Source organism: Salvia miltiorrhiza, chromosome 1, assembly GCF_028751815.1.
Source record: "Salvia miltiorrhiza cultivar Shanhuang (shh) chromosome 1, IMPLAD_Smil_shh, whole genome shotgun sequence".
In the NCBI taxonomy this organism is placed as follows: Eukaryota; Viridiplantae; Streptophyta; class Magnoliopsida; order Lamiales; family Lamiaceae; genus Salvia; species Salvia miltiorrhiza.
In genome coordinates, this window is record NC_080387.1 from 32,521,414 (window position 1) to 32,542,003 (window position 20,590).

General features: G+C 39.7%; 1 protein-coding gene and 1 long non-coding RNA gene across 2 annotated transcripts in view; one reads left to right on the forward strand and one right to left on the reverse strand.

Annotated features, from left to right (window-relative positions):
- The window catches only part of LOC131020541 (uncharacterized), a 1,142,091-nt gene that overhangs the window by 746,370 nt on the left and 375,131 nt on the right, over positions 1-20,590 (reverse strand). The gene's annotated exons all lie outside the window — the stretch shown is intronic.
- On the forward strand, positions 1,078-3,824 carry LOC131020833 (uncharacterized). Its single transcript, XR_009100784.1, has 3 exons — positions 1,078-1,347; positions 2,847-2,926; positions 3,526-3,824. It is a non-coding gene; the product is annotated as an uncharacterized LOC131020833 (long non-coding RNA).

The following is a 20,590-nucleotide window of genomic DNA, read 5'->3' on the forward strand; positions in this document are numbered from 1 at the left end:
TACAGCAAGAATAAAGTTGGAACGCCACTACAATGGAAACTTAGAAACCCCCATTAAATAATCAATTGGAAATGAAAAAATGAGTTTACATGGCAGAAGGAGTGCCATTAATCTTTAAGTGAAAGTTACCAAGATAATGAGAAAAGTTTGATGTTAGAATTCCCTAGTCAAATCTGAGAAGGTGACTTAGGACGAAAGAAACAATTAAGGTAGTTCACCACTTTACTAAGATGAAGTGGGTGAAAGAATGTTGTTAGGTCCTGAACTGGTCCAACAGATGATTGAGAAAGTAGACCACATCAAGCAAAGAATCAAAGAAACTCAAAATAGACAAAAGTCTTACGCCGATAAACACCGATCGGAATTAGAATTTAATGTTGGGGATCGAGTTTTCCTCAAAGTCTCTCCCTCAAAGGGAGTTATACGTTTCGGAAAGAGGGGCAAGTTACGACCCCGTTATATAGGACCTTTTGAGATCCTAGATAAGTTAGGCCTTTGTAGCCTATAAGTTGGCTCTGCCACCAAGCATTGTGGATGTATACAATACGTATAGCATCTCGCAATTAAGAAAGCATGTGATTAAGCAAGATAAAGTAGTCATAACCAGTACCTAAGTTGTGAAGAGAAATCAGTCCAGATACTTGATCGCAAGATTCAAGTTTTACGAAGCAATAATATTGTTCTCGTCATGTAGTGGAACCATCACAGGATGGAAAAGGTCATAAAAGAGAAGGATGAAATAAAAGACTAGTATCCTCAGCTAGATTATCAAGGTATGCAATTTCGAGGACGAAATTTTTGTAAGGCGGGAGGAATGTAATACCCCGCTCATTTCGATTAAGTTTAGAATTTATTTCAAGCTTAGATTAGGATGATTATGCTGGAGAAATAAAAACGATTTATTTTAATTCCAACAAACGATTTGCAAAATCCTTTTTGTAAATTTTAGTCATTTAAATTCTTATGCATTTCATATTTATTTAAATTGAACATTAAACATTTAGCATCTACACGAGCTATTTATTTAAGCAAACACTGAACGATTATTACAGTTTTCATAGTACAACCCGAAAGACTTTTTATTTTATTTTATTTTATTTTATTCCAACCTACTTCTCTCCCTCACCTAACACACATCCACCTACTCCCTCTCTCACCCACCTACCCTCAAAGCTCATCCGTCATAGTTATACTTAGCAAATTTGTTATTCATCACTTCACACCAATCACCCAATACACTTTCATTTTTTTTAAAGAGAGAGTTGAAGCTTCATAACTTCATCAGCCAACCAGTCAAACATGAGCACATAGAGTTCAAGTTCAGAGCACCACAATCACCGATTCAAGGTTTTACCCCACTAATTTTTTCACAGATTTTTATTCCAGCTATAAGCATACAATTTCAGATATATTAGCTTTCATCTTTCATATGTTCGTGTGTGTATATATATATATATATATATATATATATATATATAAGCTTATGTATATTTTACTAAATCAGCCCATGTTAAAGAAAAACATACATGAATTTTTGGAATAACTTTTCACAAGTTTTACATTTACATAAATGCTTTTAAGAAAAACTGTACTAGTAAATAGAAGAGAAGAAGAAGAAGAATGCTATATGTTTGTTGGGTGTGTAAGCCGGGTCTGGAGAGGGTCGACGGACGGCGGTGGTGGCTGATTTAGGCAGGGGAAGAGGGCGGCGGCCGTGGCACCGCTGCGGTTGCCGGAGAGTGCAGACGGTGAGTTGAGCAGGGGCTCGGCGAGCCTGAATCCGAGATGGAGACAGAGGCGGTGAGAGATGAGGGAGTACAGGCACATCGGCGGTGAGGAGTCGTTGGTGCCGGAGGTGGAAAGAAAGGTAGATCGAGGGAGATGGGAAAGGAGATGGTTCCCGGTGACCGTTTCGATTTGTGGGTGTGTGAGTCTTGACCATGGTTGTGAGTTAGAGAGAGATCTGTGAACAGGGGCTGGATTGGCAACGGTGGTGGTGGTGGCTGTCGCCGGAAATTTAGAGGGAGAAAGAGAGAGACATGGGAGGGGTTGAGAAGTAAGAGGGCGACGGCGGTTGGGCGGCGGAGGCGGAGACGCTGCCGCCGCCGGAGAAGAAGAGAGGGGGAAGAGGGTGCCTGCTGCGGCGCTGAGTGTTTTGTGTGTGTGTTCATGTGTTTTGTGTGTGTGGGTAATTTTGTTAAAAGAGAAGAAAGGTTTGGGCTTTGCTTAATTATTTTGAGCTAAAGATGGGCTGCAAATTTATTTTAGAGGGCCTCTTTGTTTTATTTAAAACTTGGATGCAAATGTTGGGCTGTGATGAGGAGTTGGGCCGATTTTCATTTAATTGACTGATGGGCATTTCTTTAATTATTCAGTGGGTCTCTTTTATTTTAAAGATGGGCAGCAGTATTCTATTAAGGTGTTGGGCCATTGTATTTTTTTTATAAAAGATCTTGGACTGTTTTATTTTATTTATAGGGACTGCATCATTTTATTTAATTAGACTATCATATTAGTTTGATTAATTATTTTAAAGATAATTTACGTAATGATATTATATTATTATTATGTGCATATTTTAAGTGAATTACTTATTATATGCTAAGCACGACATGAAATTGCATTTTTACTTGCAATAAAAGTATTTAATTGGTTTTAATTATAATTCCAATTTTTAAGAAAATCGAGTAAGAATATTGTTGGTGTCCTTAACTCAAGAATTTAGTTTTTAATTATTTATTTACTAAATTTTGGAAACCCGGCGTGATGAATCAAGTATGTTTAGTACATCCACTAAGACTTTAAGTTAGCTTCACGAGATCTATTAAGAATAGAATTTCTTGTAGGCTTTATGAACCAAGGGGATTAGCGCTGCTTTCCCAAGACGAGTTTATGTGATTATGATCTTCAGGCTTTGCCTATCCAGGTGGGCATTACTTTTACTATACGTATATAGAGATCCCCTACGTATCGTAGGCCTCTTATACGAATGAATGCATGAGATGATCTAACTGTTAATTTCAGTTTCATATATATCAAATGAGTTTAAATGATACATTCAAGCAAGTTATTTCATGACAAAATCTTTGAGTTAAAGTTATTTCAAGTATTGTCTTGCCATAAAATGTTTCAATTTTAGTATGATATCTATCTGCTTTGGCTTTGCCAATGATGCAATCGAATTCGGGTCCTGAGCAGTTGATAGCTATCCTGACAGGACTAGTGTACACCAGTGACCGTGAGTCATCTAGCGGGTTGGCCGGTCCAGTGACCGTGAGAGGTGGCCACCTCTCCGGCATACAGTTCCAGATATGATAGATTACAAGAGAACTTAGACTGCAGTCGAACTTTAAGAATCACAAATGAACTTAGTAAGCTTGGGCCTTTTTAGCGAAAAACTCCCTTGCTGTACTGTTTATGATGGCATGACAATTTACAGATTTGAAGCATGTATTTTTATACTTAGGCATACGTGCCCACTGAGTATTTTTATACTCAGCCCTGCATGTATTTCTAAATGTGCAGGTTGAGCAGCTGATGGAATGGAATGATGTTGAGCGGGTGTTCCTTTGATCATTTCAAGAAATGTAACCTTGAGTATACATCTTCATATGTATATCTCACACGTTTTCCGCTGCAAAACACTTTGATTAGGATAGCTCTATGTTATGACGTTGTGATACGTGTTATTGGGTAACCCACCTTAATCAGTTCTCATTTATGTGTATGTTTTATAAGTATCCAAATAATCATATATGATCCTAGCATTTTATCTATGAGTGACATTTCCATATACTTTAATGTTAAGTAATTGTCCATTTCCATTTCTTATTGTTCACCCCAAGTCATAACCCCGGTTAACCCGTCATTGGGATAGTGGGCTGTGACATGGGAGACCGGAGATTCTTGGGGACGATGGTTAGGCCGGAGTTCCCGAAGTTTTTCCACTCCCTTCTGGCTTTATGTTTTTGGCTTCTTTTTGCACGTTGTTGTTTTCTTTTCTGACGAGTACTCTTTTCCCTCTTTAAAGTTTTTCCCTTTGGGTTTTCTTTAAAGGGTTTTAATGAGGCTCAGCTCTTAGTCTGCGTCTTTGTGCTTTCAAGGGTTCTTCTTGGTTGTTTTTTCTTTTTCTCTTTTAATATAAGCTCTCATATTTGAATCCTAAACCTTGTTGCTTGCAGACTGAAATTTATTGTATTTCGATGTTCCCTTGAAAATGTTAAACTTTTTATTTGTAAATTATAAAGAATATTGGTTTGTATTTGTTTACGTTTTTTTTTTTGGAGGTAAAAGAGAGAAAATATTATTGAACACAATTGGGAGATGGAGATGACCCTCCACAGTAGACAGGGGTTCAATCCAAACATGATGTGTTAAAATTTCTCTCGCTGCTTTCGCTAAACAATGAGTGATTGTATTTTGTTCTCGCTTAACTTTGATGATACGGAAACCCGGCAGCAACAAGAGCTCACGGCGGCAGAAAGAAGCAAGAACATCAGCTTCTAAATTATTCCTCATATTATAGCCGATTAAGTTGCACGCCCTTTTGCTGTCCGACTCCACAGAACCTCTTGAAAAACCAATATCTTTTAGCCATGACAACGCCTCTTTGATGCCTATAAGTTCGCCTTCCTCCACACTCCGACTCCCCGGCATTTTCATCGACTTACCCATCACAAAGTTACCATTATGATCACGGATGGGATGCCAACCGGTACAGACAGCAATAGACAACTAATTTGAAACCCTCTGAGAAGCATTAACACGCGCAAGCTTCCAGTCCGACCAAGACTCAGCTGCAGCCATCAGGGGCGGATCCACCATGGAACATGGGGGTGCAGTTGCATCCCCAAAAAAAAAATTTTTTTTTACTAGTATTAATATTCATATATAAATTATTTTAGATTTAGTTTTTGCACCCCCAATTAAAAGTTTTAATCCAAAATAAAAGAGAAATTCAGTTTTTAAAATCCTAAATTCCATTTACCCAACTAAAAAGAGAGCTCACCATCTCTTTCTTTTTCATTCTTTTGATCAAGCCCATCATTTAATCAATCAATTACCTCAATTCTTAATTAAACAAAAAAGTTGAAAGTATACATTTTGCATTTGAAATGCAAAGTTATTACTATTATATTTGTATTTTAGTAAAAAAAATGTCTAAAATGTATCGAAGGCCTCAAAAAAAAAATCTCGGGCGCTACCGCCCCCGAACCCCCGTAGAAGTTCAACTCCCTCAAAAAAATCCTACCTCCACTAATGTTTATAAGATTATTTTTTGCATCCCCAATTTAAAAATCCTGAATCCGCCACTGGCAGCCATAATAGAGCGAGCAGGCAGCAGGGAACTACCACTCCAAACAATCGAATTTTTATCTTTCCAAATTTGCCAAAAAAGCATGCACACCTTGAGCTTAACATCATCATTCACGCTGCATAACATTTGGAAAAGAACACTCTGGACAGAATCACAGCTATCAATAATGGGTTCCAAAACCAAACACAAACGACTCAAACACCAACAATCCTCTGCGAAAGGGCACTGAATAAAAACATGCCAGAGATTCTGAAAGCCACTACGACACATGGGGCACTCGCCACCCACCTCGACACCTCTCGACAACAACCTCTCCGTAGAAGGAAGATTATTTCGCGCCGCCCGCCATAAAAAGTTACGGACCTTGGGCGGGACATCAAGTTTCCAAAGATTCCCCCAATGCCCTTCAACTCTATGAGAACCATCAAGAGTAAGAGAGCTAGCGAGTTTATATGCCGATTTGACAGAATACCTCTCATTATCCGAGAAGTGCCAGACGAGCTTATCCTGCCCCGAATTTGGAATCACCAGAATACTGACAATAGACTTGAAATCCTCATGATTTACAAGATGATGTAGTAACTCAACGTCTAAGGAGAGAGAGCCCAGGATAAGAACCTCTTTAACTGTAAGCCAAGTAAGCTCAGTCAAAGAGATGAAAGAAACTTTAAAGGAAGTATTAGAACGAAGCCAAGGATCTTCAAAACATTTAATTCCCGAACCATCACCAATTCTCCATCTAGTCCATCTCTTTACCAAATCCTGAGCGGAGCAAATGCTACGCCAAGTGTAACTCGGGCTATAACCAATCTTGGCCGAAAGAAAATCACCATGAGGAAAATATTTTATCTTTAGAACACGGCAAACCAACGCATTCGGCTCTTCAATGAGACGCCAGCCCATCTTTCCGAGCATGACGACATTAAGTAACTGGAGACTGCGAAAGCCAAGACCACCCAACTTCTTATCCACACAAAGCCGCTCCCATTTCAACTACTTGATACCTTTACCCGTTGAGTCTTTATTACCCCACCAAAAGGCATTAAGCATACGCTCCATCTAGTCCATCAAACCGATAGGGAGAGAGAAAATTCCCATGCAATAGGAATGAATAGCCTGAGCAACCCCTTTGATAAGAATCTCATTCCCCGCGTTTGAGAGCTTCTTATCGCTCCACCCTTGAATCATGCTCCAAAGCATGTCATGAAGATACTGAAATATCTCACGTTTCTTACGTCCCACGAGGGAAGGAAGACCAAGATACCGGCCCGTGTTAAGGAGAAGAGTAACACTAAGCAGATTAGAAATATCACCACGATCTGCTGCACCCACATTTGCACTAAAAAATATACCAAACTTTTGAAGATTCACCGCCTGGCCCGAGGCCCCGTCATACATACCCAAGACCTGTTTGAGGATACCACATTCCTACGTGGTGGCACGATAGAAAAACATACTGTCGTCCGCAAACATGAGGTAAGAGATTGTCGGTCCCCCTCTACCAAGATGAATACCATGTAGTGTGCCTCTGTCAGTTTCATGACGCATCATAGCCGAAAGCCCTTCAGCACAAAGAATAAAGAGATAGGGAGAAAGTGGATCCCCCTAGAGAAGACCACGACCCGGAGTAATAGGGCCACTGCACGCCGTTAACAAGAATATCATAGGTCACGGTCTGGACACATAACTTCATCCAATCACACCACTTGTAGCAAAAACCAAGACGCCTCAGAACCGTGTCAAGATAACCCCAATGCACACGATCATAGGCTTTGCTTATGTCAATTTTTAAAGCAAAAGTACCAAACTTGCCTCTAGTTTTCCTCTTCATAAAATGTATAGCTTCAAAAGCTATAAGGATGTTATCTTGAATCAAGCGACCCTCCACAAAAGCCGACTAGGCTCGGTCAATATGGCCCGACAACACATTCTTAAGCCTATTACAAAGAACTTTGGATAATAACTTGTAGAGGACATTGCAAAGGGCAATGGGGCGAAGCTCCTTCATATTGGTAGATGAATCTACCTTAGGAATAAGAGATATCATCGTATGATCAATCCCAGGAGGAAACACTCCCTCCATAAGCCAAGTAGAGCAGCTTCTCAAAATGTCGTCACCCACCAAGCTCCAAAATCGCTGATAGAACTTGGGATTGAAGCCATCGGGACCTGGCAACTTGTCTGGGTGCATCTGGGAAACAGCCAGCTCAAACTCCTCAATAATAAAATTCTTTGTCAGCTCAAGATTTTTAGCATCATTAATACACGGGTGGAGACAATCAAGAACATGATGGAAATCTGTATCACAAGAGGGCAAAGCAAAGAGATTCATAAAATAGTCCACAGCCACGCCTTTAATTTCATCGTTGCTAACTGTCCAACTGCCATCCTCTCTTTGAAGCTTGGTGATAGTGTTTTTTTTCCGACGAGCCGAAGCCATAGTATGGAAAAACTTAGTGTTACAGTCGCCGTCCTTAAGCCAATGTTGCTTAGCTCATTGTCGCCAATGAGTCTCTTCCCTAAGAACCAGATTAGCCAACTCACGTTTTGCATGATTGTACTTGCTGATAGAGTGAGCATCAAGGCAGCCCATTAAAGAAGAAATATCACGATGCAATGTTTTTTTAAGTTGCCATTCATCATAACGCCTATACTTCGCCCAAGTAGAGATAGAACCCGAAACCGCCGAGAGCCTTTCAAGAATGTTAACACCATGCAAGTTGGTCCAGCAGTCACACACAATGTTTGAAAAAGCGGGCTCAAGGCACCACTTATTCTCAAAACGAAATCTCTGAGTATTCGCAGAATTGAACAACTCTTGACAAGTCAATAAGAGAGGCACATGGTCAGACATAGGACAGCAAGAGGTGTGAGGTAAGAACCTGGAAAAAAAAAGACTTCAGTAAGACGTAGCCATACCTCGATCCAACCTTTCTTCCACAAAGTTCTTCGCCCCCCGCCCACGGGACCAAGTAAAACTAATAACCAATAAGAGAAATATCAGAAATTCCACAATCAAGGACATCATCTCGGAATCCCGCAAATAACCAGTTGGGATGAGCAACATGACCCCGCTTATCTCCCGGGTCCAACAGGTCATTGAAATCCCCCATAATGATCCAGGGATGAGAATAGAGACTGGCGAGCTGTCGAAGCAAACTCGAAGAATGCCAACGACGATTCCGTTCTGGAAAGCTGTAGTAACCAGTGAGATGCCAACAACCACGATGATCATTAACCAACGTATCAATATGGTTATTAGAATAGCCAAGCAAGTTACAAGTAGCAGAGGTCTTCCAATGCAAGCACAAACCTCCATTACGCCCAACACAATCAATAGTAAAACAACCTCAAAATTTAAACGGATCCAGATCTCTTCCATGCGATGCCGAAGAGAAAGAGTCTCGCAAAGAAAGAGAAACTGAGGCCTATGAACTCTCACGAGTTCACTTAACGTAGGAATTGCAAGAGGTTGGCCCCAACCTCTGCAATTCCAACTTATGATATTCATTGGGCCCGGCCGGCTCCGAACTCGAAGCCCACCGATAGAGAGTTTGAAGCATCAAAAACATCCTCGGAATGCCCGGTAGGAAAAATCACCAATGCTGAAGAAGTAGCCGGATTAATGCCGATAATGTTGCATCGACGTTTATGTTCATCGAGATGAACTATGGACGTTTCATCAATCATCATAGAGTCACGCAAGAAATCTGTGTTACTGACGTCTTTCAAAATAAACCGTTCCGGAGATCGTGGAGCAGAATCTTTGAGAATATCAGTGGAATGATTAGGCAGAGAAAATTCCTGATTTTCCGCGGCCTTCCTAGTGGGGACAGATCTCACTAGGTCTTTGGAAACCCTAGAATCAGCCGCCACACTGCTAGGGTTTCCCGTCGAGTCGTCAGTTCTGATCCATTTGTCCCCGGCGATAGAGACCCCCCGACGATCAGTAGCCTTCAGCCATGAACCCCACTCACGAATTGAATCCTTTATAGCCGGATTGAACAAAAGCTCGCAGAAGCTCTCCGAATGGCCTAACCGTCCACAGAGAAAGCAAAAAATATTTAATTGTTCATACTTGAAATTCACAGTAAAGGAGGTACCATCTTTTTGTTTGATCTTCTTAAACTGTTTTAGAGGCTCGCTAACCCGTATGCCCACACGCACACACATATATTGTCTCCAAACACCGGTAGAGTTGGTGCTGTCATACTCCTTAAACTTTCCAATAAATATACCGAGAAGGCGACCGACACCCTCCGTCAAGTAACCAGCGGGTAAATCATGAATCTGGACCCAAAAAGGTAGGTAATCCAAAGGAACATTCAGAGGGAACTCACCACGCTTGAGGTGATGCAACAGGAGCGGAAAATTACCAAAGGACCAAGGACCACCTTCAAAAACACGCTGCAAGTCGAGTTCATGAAAAAACTAAAAGATAAACCTTCCCTGACCGATATCTTTCATAAAAACTCCTTTTTCAGGCCGTCAAACGCTTGGTAAGCGGCTTCGCATGAGATTAAAGTTAATGGGTTGATTAGTAAGAAACTTCCCCACAAGGCATACATCCACCATGACGTTGGAGTCACTTGTGATCTCCTCATCAATAAGAATTTCATCGTCTTCATTGGATAAATTGAGGTTCGCCATCTAATCTTCCATAGAGCAAAGAAAAGAAAGAATGAACAAAGAAAACTAGGGTTCTCAATGAGGAGAAAAGACGGAGGCTCTCAACAAGTAGAGTAAAAACTTGATATTAACAGTTTATTGTATTTGTTTACGTATTGAATAAAGAATATTGGTTTGTATTTGTGTGGATGATAGATACGTTTGTTTTTTTCGAATTAAGTACCTCTCTACTCACAAATTATATTATTTTATTTTACTTATTATACTTAATTTTCTAGTATTTTCTTTGTTTTATAACATTTTACTTACTTGTCATCACTTTAGACGGTAACTTGCTTTCAGCTCAATAATAAATTGTCTTTGTATTATTCAAAATCAGGTGATTCTATATGAAGCCTTATTTCTTAATATAATCCTCATTTTAAAAATAATTATACAATATATAAAAATATAGTTTAAAATTTACTTCAATTTTTTTTATAAAATACTCCTTCGTCCTGTAAAAAATAGTCCTAGGAATGAGTGATACGTATTTTAATAAAAATAGTTAAATATGTTATGAGTGGAGAAAGGGTTCACTATAAAGGTAGTGTTAATAATAATAATAATTAATTGTATTGTGAGTGGAGAGAATGTCTCACCATGTGGTAGAATAGGTAAATAAATTAATACTTCGTCAATCTACAAAAAAAAATTCTATTTTTCCTTCTTGAGACGTCCACAAAAAAAACTTTCAACTTATTTTGGGATTATATCCCACCACTTAAAAATACACCATTTACCCTTCATTTTTCACTAACACAATAAGTTACTAATATTTTTTTTATCATTCCCAATACACTCAACAACTTTTTTTGATTCTCAATACACTCTACAATATTTTATTAAAACTCGTGTCACTCCCTCTTAGGAATTTCTTTCGTGGATGGAGGGAGTATATGGAAGTAATCTATTGTGGGGTAATGTCCATAAATAGAATATGACTATTTTTTGTGGACACCCAAAAAGGAAAATTATGACTATTTTTGTAATACCTTGTTTCCTTGTAACTAAAATGATTTATTTAATTGCAACAAAATTATTACAAAAGCTTTTATGAATTTAGTTATTTAAATTCTTAGACATTGTATAGTTATTTAAATTGAGTGCTTTAGTATTTACACGAGCTATTTAATTAGCTAAATCCGAAGAGATTATTAAAGTCCCAATAATTGAACCCGAAAGGATTTTATTTGTCAAATCATCTCCCATAATTCACTCCACTCAACGGTCCCATCCGCCACCTTTCCTCATACTCTCTCTCTCTCGGTCAGTGCGCCCAATTTCAGGCTTTGCAGCAGCTTCTACTGTAGAATTCGATTCAACAATTCTCAAACAAGAATACTGAAATGTAAATGAAGACAAAGTTTACGTGGTTCGGCCACAAGTGCCTACGTCCACGGAGAAAAACAGATGGATTCTTTATTGATGAAGAACAAGAGATTACAGCAAGCTTCGAGCTCCACACCAATGGCTACGCCTAGCTTTACAACACTCTCTTCTCTCTTCCCTCTGAACTCACGAATTATGAATGCAGTTACATACTCATTGTGAGATACAAATTAGTGAATATAACAAACAGCAGCAACGACGAAGATTAAAACTATTCAACGGCTGAGATGATCTGCTTTCAACCGCATAACAGAACTTAACACCTTAAGTTTAGTATTTGCAGATGAGTCCCTCCTCTCTCGACCTTAAGCTGAAATACCCCATTGAGCTTATTCATGATCACCATTTTACAATCTCCACCTTGAGCATGCAGAAGCTCCCATCTGCCTTTCTCAAAACCTCCTTTTATTGCACAACTTTCACCATCTGAAAACAATGCTTAAACTTCACTCTTGGCAGTGCCTTTGTAAGAGCATCAGCAGCATTATCTTCAGTCGATATCTTGAGCATTTGAACAACACCTTTGTTAACCAAATCTCTAACAAAATGATACCTTACGTCTATATGCTTCGAGCGCTCATGGAATACTTGATGCTTTGCCAAGTGCAAAGCACTCTGATTATCACAATAAATCTCCACATCTTTCTGAAATACTCCAAAATCACGCAGCATTCCTTTGAGCCATACACCTTCCTTCACAGCCTCTGTCATAGCCATGAATTCAGCCTCAGTAGTAGACAATGCTACAACTGACTGTAACATAGACTTCCAGCTTATAGAAGTATTGTATAATGTGAAAATGTAACCAGTTTGAGACGTTCTGCTATCCTCATTTCCAGCAAAATCAGCATCCACAAAACCCCTCAGTGGATTACCCTCGTATTTAGGTTGCTTCTCAAATAATAAACCACAGTTTTCAGTGCCTCTGAAATATCTCAAAACTCTCTTTAATGCTTCACAGTGTGCTCTTCCCGGATTAGACATGAATCTACTCAATATACTTATTGCATAGGCAAGATCAGGCCTGGTGCAAATCATCATGTACATCATGCTTCGAACAGCATTAGAATATGGCACTGAAAACATATCCCTTTTCTCTTCATCAGATTTTGGACATTGAGATGTTGACAACTTGGTTTGCTGATCTACTGGAACAACCAGATTCTTAGCTTCATGCATCTGAAACTTTCTTAAGACCTTCAAAGCATAATCTGCTTGCATCAAACAGAGCTTTCCTTCCCTTTGAATTCTGATGATATCCATTCCCAGTATTCTCCTTGAACTTCCAAGTTCTTTCATCTCAAATGTAGACTTAAGCTGATCCTTAATCAATTGGATCTCCACACTGCTTTTACTTGCAATTAGCATGTCATCTACATACAGCAACAAGTACAAAATTGTCTTCTTGCCATCCTTTTTAAGATACACACAGCTATCATGCTGTGATCTGATGAAACCAGACTTAATCATGAAGTCATCGAACCTCATGTACCATTGCCTTGAGCTCTGTTTGAGCCCATACAATGATCTCTTCAGTAAGCACACCTTCCCTTCTTCTCCTGCCTTGATGAAACCCTCAGGCTGATCCATATATATAGTTTTCTTTAAAGATCCATTTAGAAATGTTGTTTTCACATCAAGCTGCTCCAGATACATATCTTGTTGAGTAACCAGTGACAACAGAATCCTTATAGAACAATGCTTGACAACAGGTGAGAAGATTTCATTGAAGTCTATCCCTTCCTTCTGTGTATAGCCCTTTGCTACCAACCTTGCCTTGTATCTTATGGTTTCCTTTCCTCCAATCATCTCAAACTTCCTTTTGTAAATCCATTTACAGCCAACTGGTTTTTGATGAGTGGGTTTATCCACCAAAATCCAGGTCTGGTTCTTGAGCAAAGAGTCCAATTCTTCTTCCATAGCTCTAATCCAATTCTTTCTGTCCTTTGAAGCCATTGCTTCCTTATAATTGTTTGGTTCCTGATACTCAATTGTCTCTGCAACATTGAAAGCATAAGCTATCATATCTGCATTTCCAAATCTGGTAGGTGGCCTTATTTCTCTCATTTTTCTATCTCTTGCCAGCATATAATTCCTGAGCTCATCTTTTTCATCATTGAATTCCTCAGGTAAGTCATCTAATTCCTCAGCAACTTCTTGGTTTTCTTCTTCCAATGGCTCCACCTTGACTGATGTATCCTGATGTTGATCTTTATCAGTAGTTTCTTTCGGAGCTTGAAGAGTGACCTTGTCTTTCTTAAATGGCATTATATCTTCCTTGAAAACCACATCCCTGCTCACTATGACCTTGTTGTTTCCAGGCTCCGTACACCATAATCTATATCCTTTAACACCAGTTGGATAACCAAGCATTACACATCTTAATGCTCTTGGTGCCAACTTACTTTGTTTAATATGAACAAAAGCTTGACAGCCAAAAGTCCTTAGGCTGGAGTAATCTGAAATATGCCCATGCCATAGTTCATCTGGGCTTTTGAACTTCACTGCAGAAGAGGGACACTTATTGATCAAGTATGCAGCTGTTGATTTTGCCTCCCCCCAAAAATTTTCAGGCAAACCAGAAGTGATCAACATACATCTCATCCTTTCTAGCAGTTTCCTATTCATTCTCTCTACAACTCCATTTTGTTGTGGATTTCCTGGTACACTTTTATGCCTTTTTATTCCTCTCTTCTTGCAGTACTTATCAAAATCCTTTGACAGAAACTCTAGACCATTATCTGTTCTCAAGCATTTTAAAGGAACTTTTTTTCTGATTTTCAACTTCTACACACCAATCTCTAAAACTCAAGAATGCATCAGATTTGTTTTTTAGAATGTATATCCATACTTTCCTACTGTAATCATCAATAATGGATAGGAAATACCTTCCTCCACCCATGGTTGCTGTGCTTGAGGGGCCCCACAGGTCTGCATGAGCATAATCCAGAGGAGATGTTGAAGTGTGGATGCCCTTTTGATATGGAAGTTTGGTGCTCTTTCCCATTAGGCATGATTCACAATGATCAATCTTCTGAATGTCTGAACTGGGAATTATGCCTTGCTTTACCAGTTCAGATAGTCCCTTGTCTCCCACATGCCCCAATCTCCTATGCCATGTCATTGAATCATCAACTTCTGATGAGTGTGTTTCTCCAGCCACAGCCTCTCCTTCCAGGTAGTATAGGCTATGCTTTCTGTGAGCTTTCATTATCATCTTCCCAGATTTCATGACACATAGTTCTCCTTCTTGTGAGCCCCAAATGCAACCCTTCTTTTCCAGTAAGCCAAGTGAGATCAAATTCCTTTTAATATCAGGAATATATCTCACCTCAGTGATGATTCGAATTGAACCATCATGCATCTTGAATTTGATGGAGCCTATTCCCCTGACCTTACAGACTTGATTATTTCCAAGGAGCACAAATCCTTCATCTCATTCCCTTAAGTTGCTGAACAGCTCCTTCTTCGGGCACATATGAAATGTGCATGCAGAGTCCAATATCCATCTATGTTGTGGATCATTTTGTACTATGTTCAAGACTTCAGCATCCTAATTTTCTTGAACATTATCTGCATTGTTTTGTGGTTGATTCTTGAGCTCCTTTTGTTTCCTTTTCCAGATGAAGCAATTTTTCTTCAAATGTCCCACTTTCTGACATTCAAAACATTTCCTGGCCTCTTTGTTGGTGGAATCCTTCCCCTTTCCTTGGCCCTTCTTTGTTGCCTCATCATGACCCTTTTTTTCCTTTGCCTTTGAACTTCTTTATGTTTAGGCTTTCTGAGAATGCTTCTTGCTTTCCCTCATTAGTTTTCTGCAGTTCCTTTGTGCGAAGAGCATTCTGCACCTCTTCAAGTGAGATGCCTCCCTCTCTGCCAAACACTATTGCATCTTTGACATGTTCATAACTTTTGGGTAAAGCATTAAGAAGTATGATAGCTTTATCCTCATCTTTAATCTGCTCATCTATACTTTCGAGATCATCCACAGATTTGTTGAACTCCTCCATTTGATCCTCTATAGACTTATCTTCAGAGAACCGCATAGAGTATAGGCGTTGTTTCATGAACAGTCTGTTGGCTAGAGATTTCGTCATGTACAATGACTCCAGCTTCTGCCACACTGCAGCTGCTGTTCTCTCATTTGCTACTTCCCGCAGGACTTTATCTGCAAGGCATAGTATTATTGCACTATGCGCTCTTTGATCAATCTCCTCTTTGCTCAGTTTGGTGCTAGAGCCTGATTCCTCCTTCGTCTTAGTTTTGGCTTCCTCAGAGATAGCCTCGACTAATCCCTGCTGTATCAAGATAGCCCGCATCTTGATTTTCCACAGAGAGAAATCACCTTCGCCATTGAATTTCTCCATCTCAAATTTGGATGGATTCATCTTTCAACGAAATAGAGAGAATCCTTTTCTTGAATCGACAAATAGCCTTCTCCTCAATCTGATTTCAGATCGCCTTCGAATCCTTCGCGCAGAGGATCGCAAGATCGCCGTGAGTTCGATTCCGGCAGACGGCGCCAATTGTAGAATTCGATTCAACAATTCTCAAACAAGAATACTGAAATGTAAATGAAGACAAAGTTTACGTGGTTCGGCCACAAGTGCCTACGTCCACGGAGAAAAACAGATGGATTCTTTATTGATGAAGAACAAGAGATTACAGCAAGCTTCGAGCTCCACACCAATGGCTACGCCTAGCTTTACAACACTCTCTTCTCTCTTCCCTCTGAACTCACGAATTATGAATGCAGTTACATACTCATTGTGAGATACAAATTAGTGAATATAACAAACAGCAGCAACGGCGAAGATTAAAACTATTCAACGGCTGAGATGATCTGCTTTCAACCGCATAACAGAACTTAACACCTTAAGTTTAGTATTTGCAGATGAGTCCCTCCTCTCTCGACCTTAAGCTGAAATACCCCATTGAGCTTATTCATGATCACCATTTTACAATCTCCACCTTGAGCATGCAGAAGCTCCCATCTGCCTTTCTCAAAACCTCCTTTTATTGCACAACTTTCACCATCTGAAAACAATGCTTAAACTTCACTCTTGGCAGTGCCTTTGTAAGAGCATCAGCAGCATTATCTTCAGTCGATATCTTGAGCATTTGAACAACACCTTTGTTAACCAAATCTCTAACAAAATGATACCTTACGTCTATATGCTTCGAGCGCTCATGGAATACTTGATGCTTTGCCAAGTGCAAAGCACTCTGATTATCACAATAAATCTCCACATCTTTCTGAAATACTCCAAAATCACGCAGCATTCCTTTGAGCCATACACCTTCCTTCACAGCCTCTGTCATAGCCATGAATTCAGCCTCAGTAGTAGACAATGCTACAACTGACTGTAACATAGACTTCCAGCTTATAGAAGTATTGTATAATGTGAAAATGTAACCAGTTTGAGACGTTCTGCTATCCTCATTTCCAGCAAAATCAGCATCCACAAAACCCCTCAGTGGATTACCCTCGTATTTAGGTTGCTTCTCAAATAATAAACCACAGTTTTCAGTGCCTCTGACATATCTCAAAACTCTCTTTAATGCTTCACAGTGTGCTCTTCCCGGATTAGACATGAATCTACTCAATATACTTATTGCATAGGCAAGATCAGGCCTGGTGCAAATCATCATGTACATCATGCTTCGAACAGCATTAGAATATGGCACTGAAAACATATCCCTTTTCTCTTCATCAGATTTTGGACATTGAGATGTTGACAACTTGGTTTGCTGATCTACTGGAACAACCAGATTCTTAGCTTCATGCATCTGAAACTTTCTTAAGACCTTCAAAGCATAATCTGCTTGCATCAAACAGAGCTTTCCTTCCCTTTGAATTCTGATGATATCCATTCCCAGTATTCTCCTTGAACTTCCAAGTTCTTTCATCTCAAATGTAGACTTAAGCTGATCCTTAATCAATTGGATCTCCACACTGCTTTTACTTGCAATTAGCATGTCATCTACATACAGCAACAAGTACAAAATTGTCTTCTTGCCATCCTTTTTAAGATACACACAGCTATCATGCTGTGATCTGATGAAACCAGACTTAATCATGAAGTCATCGAACCTCATGTACCATTGCCTTGAGCTCTGTTTGAGCCCATACAATGATCTCTTCAGTAAGCACACCTTCCCTTCTTCTCCTGCCTTGATGAAACCCTCAGGCTGATCCATATATATAGTTTTCTTTAAAGATCCATTTAGAAATGTTGTTTTCACATCAAGCTGCTCCAGATACATATCTTGTTGAGTAACCAGTGACAACAGAATCCTTATAGAACAATGCTTGACAACAGGTGAGAAGATTTCATTGAAGTCTATCCCTTCCTTCTGTGTATAGCCCTTTGCTACCAACCTTGCCTTGTATCTTATGGTTTCCTTTCCTCCAATCATCTCAAACTTCCTTTTGTAAATCCATTTACAGCCAACTGGTTTTTGATGAGTGGGTTTATCCACCAAAATCCAGGTCTGGTTCTTGAGCAAAGAGTCCAATTCTTCTTCCATAGCTCTAATCCAATTCTTTCTGTCCTTTGAAGCCATTGCTTCCTTATAATTGTTTGGTTCCTGATACTCAATTGTCTCTGCAACATTGAAAGCATAAGCTATCATATCTGCATTTCCAAATCTGGTAGGTGGCCTTATTTCTCTCATTTTTCTATCTCTTGCCAGCATATAATTCCTGAGCTCATCTTTTTCATCATTGAATTCCTCAGGTAAGTCATCTAATTCCTCAGCAACTTCTTGGTTTTCTTCTTCCAATGGCTCCACCTTGACTGATGTATCCTGATGTTGATCTTTATCAGTAGTTTCTTTCGGAGCTTGAAGAGTGACCTTGTCTTTCTTAAATGGCATTATATCTTCCTTGAAAACCACATCCCTGCTCACTATGACCTTGTTGTTTCCAGGCTCCGTACACCATAATCTATATCCTTTAACACCAGTTGGATAACCAAGCATTACACATCTTAATGCTCTTGGTGCCAACTTACTTTGTTTAATATGAACAAAAGCTTGACAGCCAAAAGTCCTTAGGCTGGAGTAATCTGAAATATGCCCATGCCATAGTTCATCTGGGCTTTTGAACTTCACTGCAGAAGAGGGACACTTATTGATCAAGTATGCAGCTGTTGATTTTGCCTCCCCCCAAAAATTTTCAGGCAAACCAGAAGTGATCAACATACATCTCATCCTTTCTAGCAGTTTCCTATTCATTCTCTCTACAACTCCATTTTGTTGTGGATTTCCTGGTACACTTTTATGCCTTTTTATTCCTCTCTTCTTGCAGTACTTATCAAAATCCTTTGACAGAAACTCTAGACCATTATCTGTTCTCAAGCATTTTAAAGAAACTTTTTTTCTGATTTTCAACTTCTACACACCAATCTCTAAAACTCAAGAATGCATCAGATTTGTTTTTTAGAATGTATATCCATACTTTCCTACTGTAATCATCAATAATGGATAGGAAATACCTTCCTCCACCCATGGTTGCTGTGCTTGAGGGGCCCCACAGGTCTGCATGAGCATAATCCAGAGGAGATGTTGAAGTGTGGATGCCCTTTTGATATGGAAGTTTGGTGCTCTTTCCCATTAGGCATGATTCACAATGATCAATCTTCTGAATGTCTGAACTGGGAATTATGCCTTGCTTTACCAGTTCAGATAGTCCCTTATCTCCCACATGCCCCAATCTCCTATGCCATGTCATTGAATCATCAACTTCTGATGAGTGTGTTTCTCCAGCCACAGCTTCTCCTTCCAGGTAGTATAGGTTATGCTTTTGGTGAGCTTTCATTATCATCTTCCCAGATTTCATGACACATAGTTCTCCTTCTTGTGAGCCCCAACTGCAACCCTTCTTTTCCAGTAAGCCAAGTGAGATCAAATTCCTTTTAATATCAGGAATATATCTCACCTCAGTGATGATTCGAATTGAACCATCATGCATCTTGAACTTGATGGAGCCTATTCCCCTGACCTTACAGACTTGATTATTTCCAAGGAGCACAAATCCTTCATCTCATTCCCTTAAGTTGCTGAACAGCTCCTTCTTCGGGCACATATGAAATGTGCATGCAGAGTCCAATATCCATCTATGTTGTGGATCATTTTGTACTATGTTCAAGACTTCAGCATCCTAATTTTCTTGAACATTATCTGCATTGTTTTGTGGTTGATTCTTGAGCTCCTTTTGTTTCCTTTTCCAGATGAAGCAATTTTTCTTCAAATGTCCCACTTTCTGACATTCAAAACATTTCCTGGCCTCTTTGTTGGTGGAATCCTTCCCCTTTCCTTGGCCCTTCTTTGTTGCCTCATCATGACCCTTTTTTTCCTTTGCCTTTGAACTTCTTTATGTTTAGGCTTTCTGAGAATGCTTCTTGCTTTCCCTCATTAGTTTTCTGCAGTTCCTTTGTGCGAAGAGCATTCTGCACCTCTTCAAGTGAGATGCCTCCCTCTCTGCCAAACACTATTGCATCTTTGACATGTTCATAACTTTTGGGTAAAGCATTAAGAAGTATGATAGCTTTATCCTCATCTTTAATCTGCTCATCTATACTTTCGAGATCATCCACAGATTTGTTGAACTCCTCCATTTGATCCTCTATAGACTTATCTTCAGAGAACCGCATAGAGTATAGGCGTTGTTTCATGAACAGTCTGTTGGCTAGAGATTTCGTCATGTACAATGACTCCAGCTTCTGCCACACTGCAGCTGCTGTTCTCTCATTTGCTACTTCCCGCAGGACTTTATCTGCAAGGCATAGTATTATTGCACTATGCGCTCTTTGATCAATCTCCTCTTTGCTCAGTTTGGTGCTAGAGCCTGATTCCTCCTTCGTCTTAGTTTTGGCTTCCTCAGAGATAGCCTCGACTAATCCCTGCTGTATCAAGATAGCCCGCATCTTGATTTTCCACAGAGAGAAATCACCTTCGCCATTGAATTTCTCCATCTCAAATTTGGATGGATTCATCTTTCAACGAAATAGAGAGAATCCTTTTCTTGAATCGACAAATAGCCTTCTCCTCAATCTGATTTCAGATCGCCTTCGAATCCTTCGCGCAGAGGATCGCAAGATCGCCGTGAGTTCGATTCCGGCAGACGGCGCCAATTGTAGAATTCGATTCAACAATTCTCAAACAAGAATACTGAAATGTAAATGAAGACAAAGTTTACGTGGTTCGGCC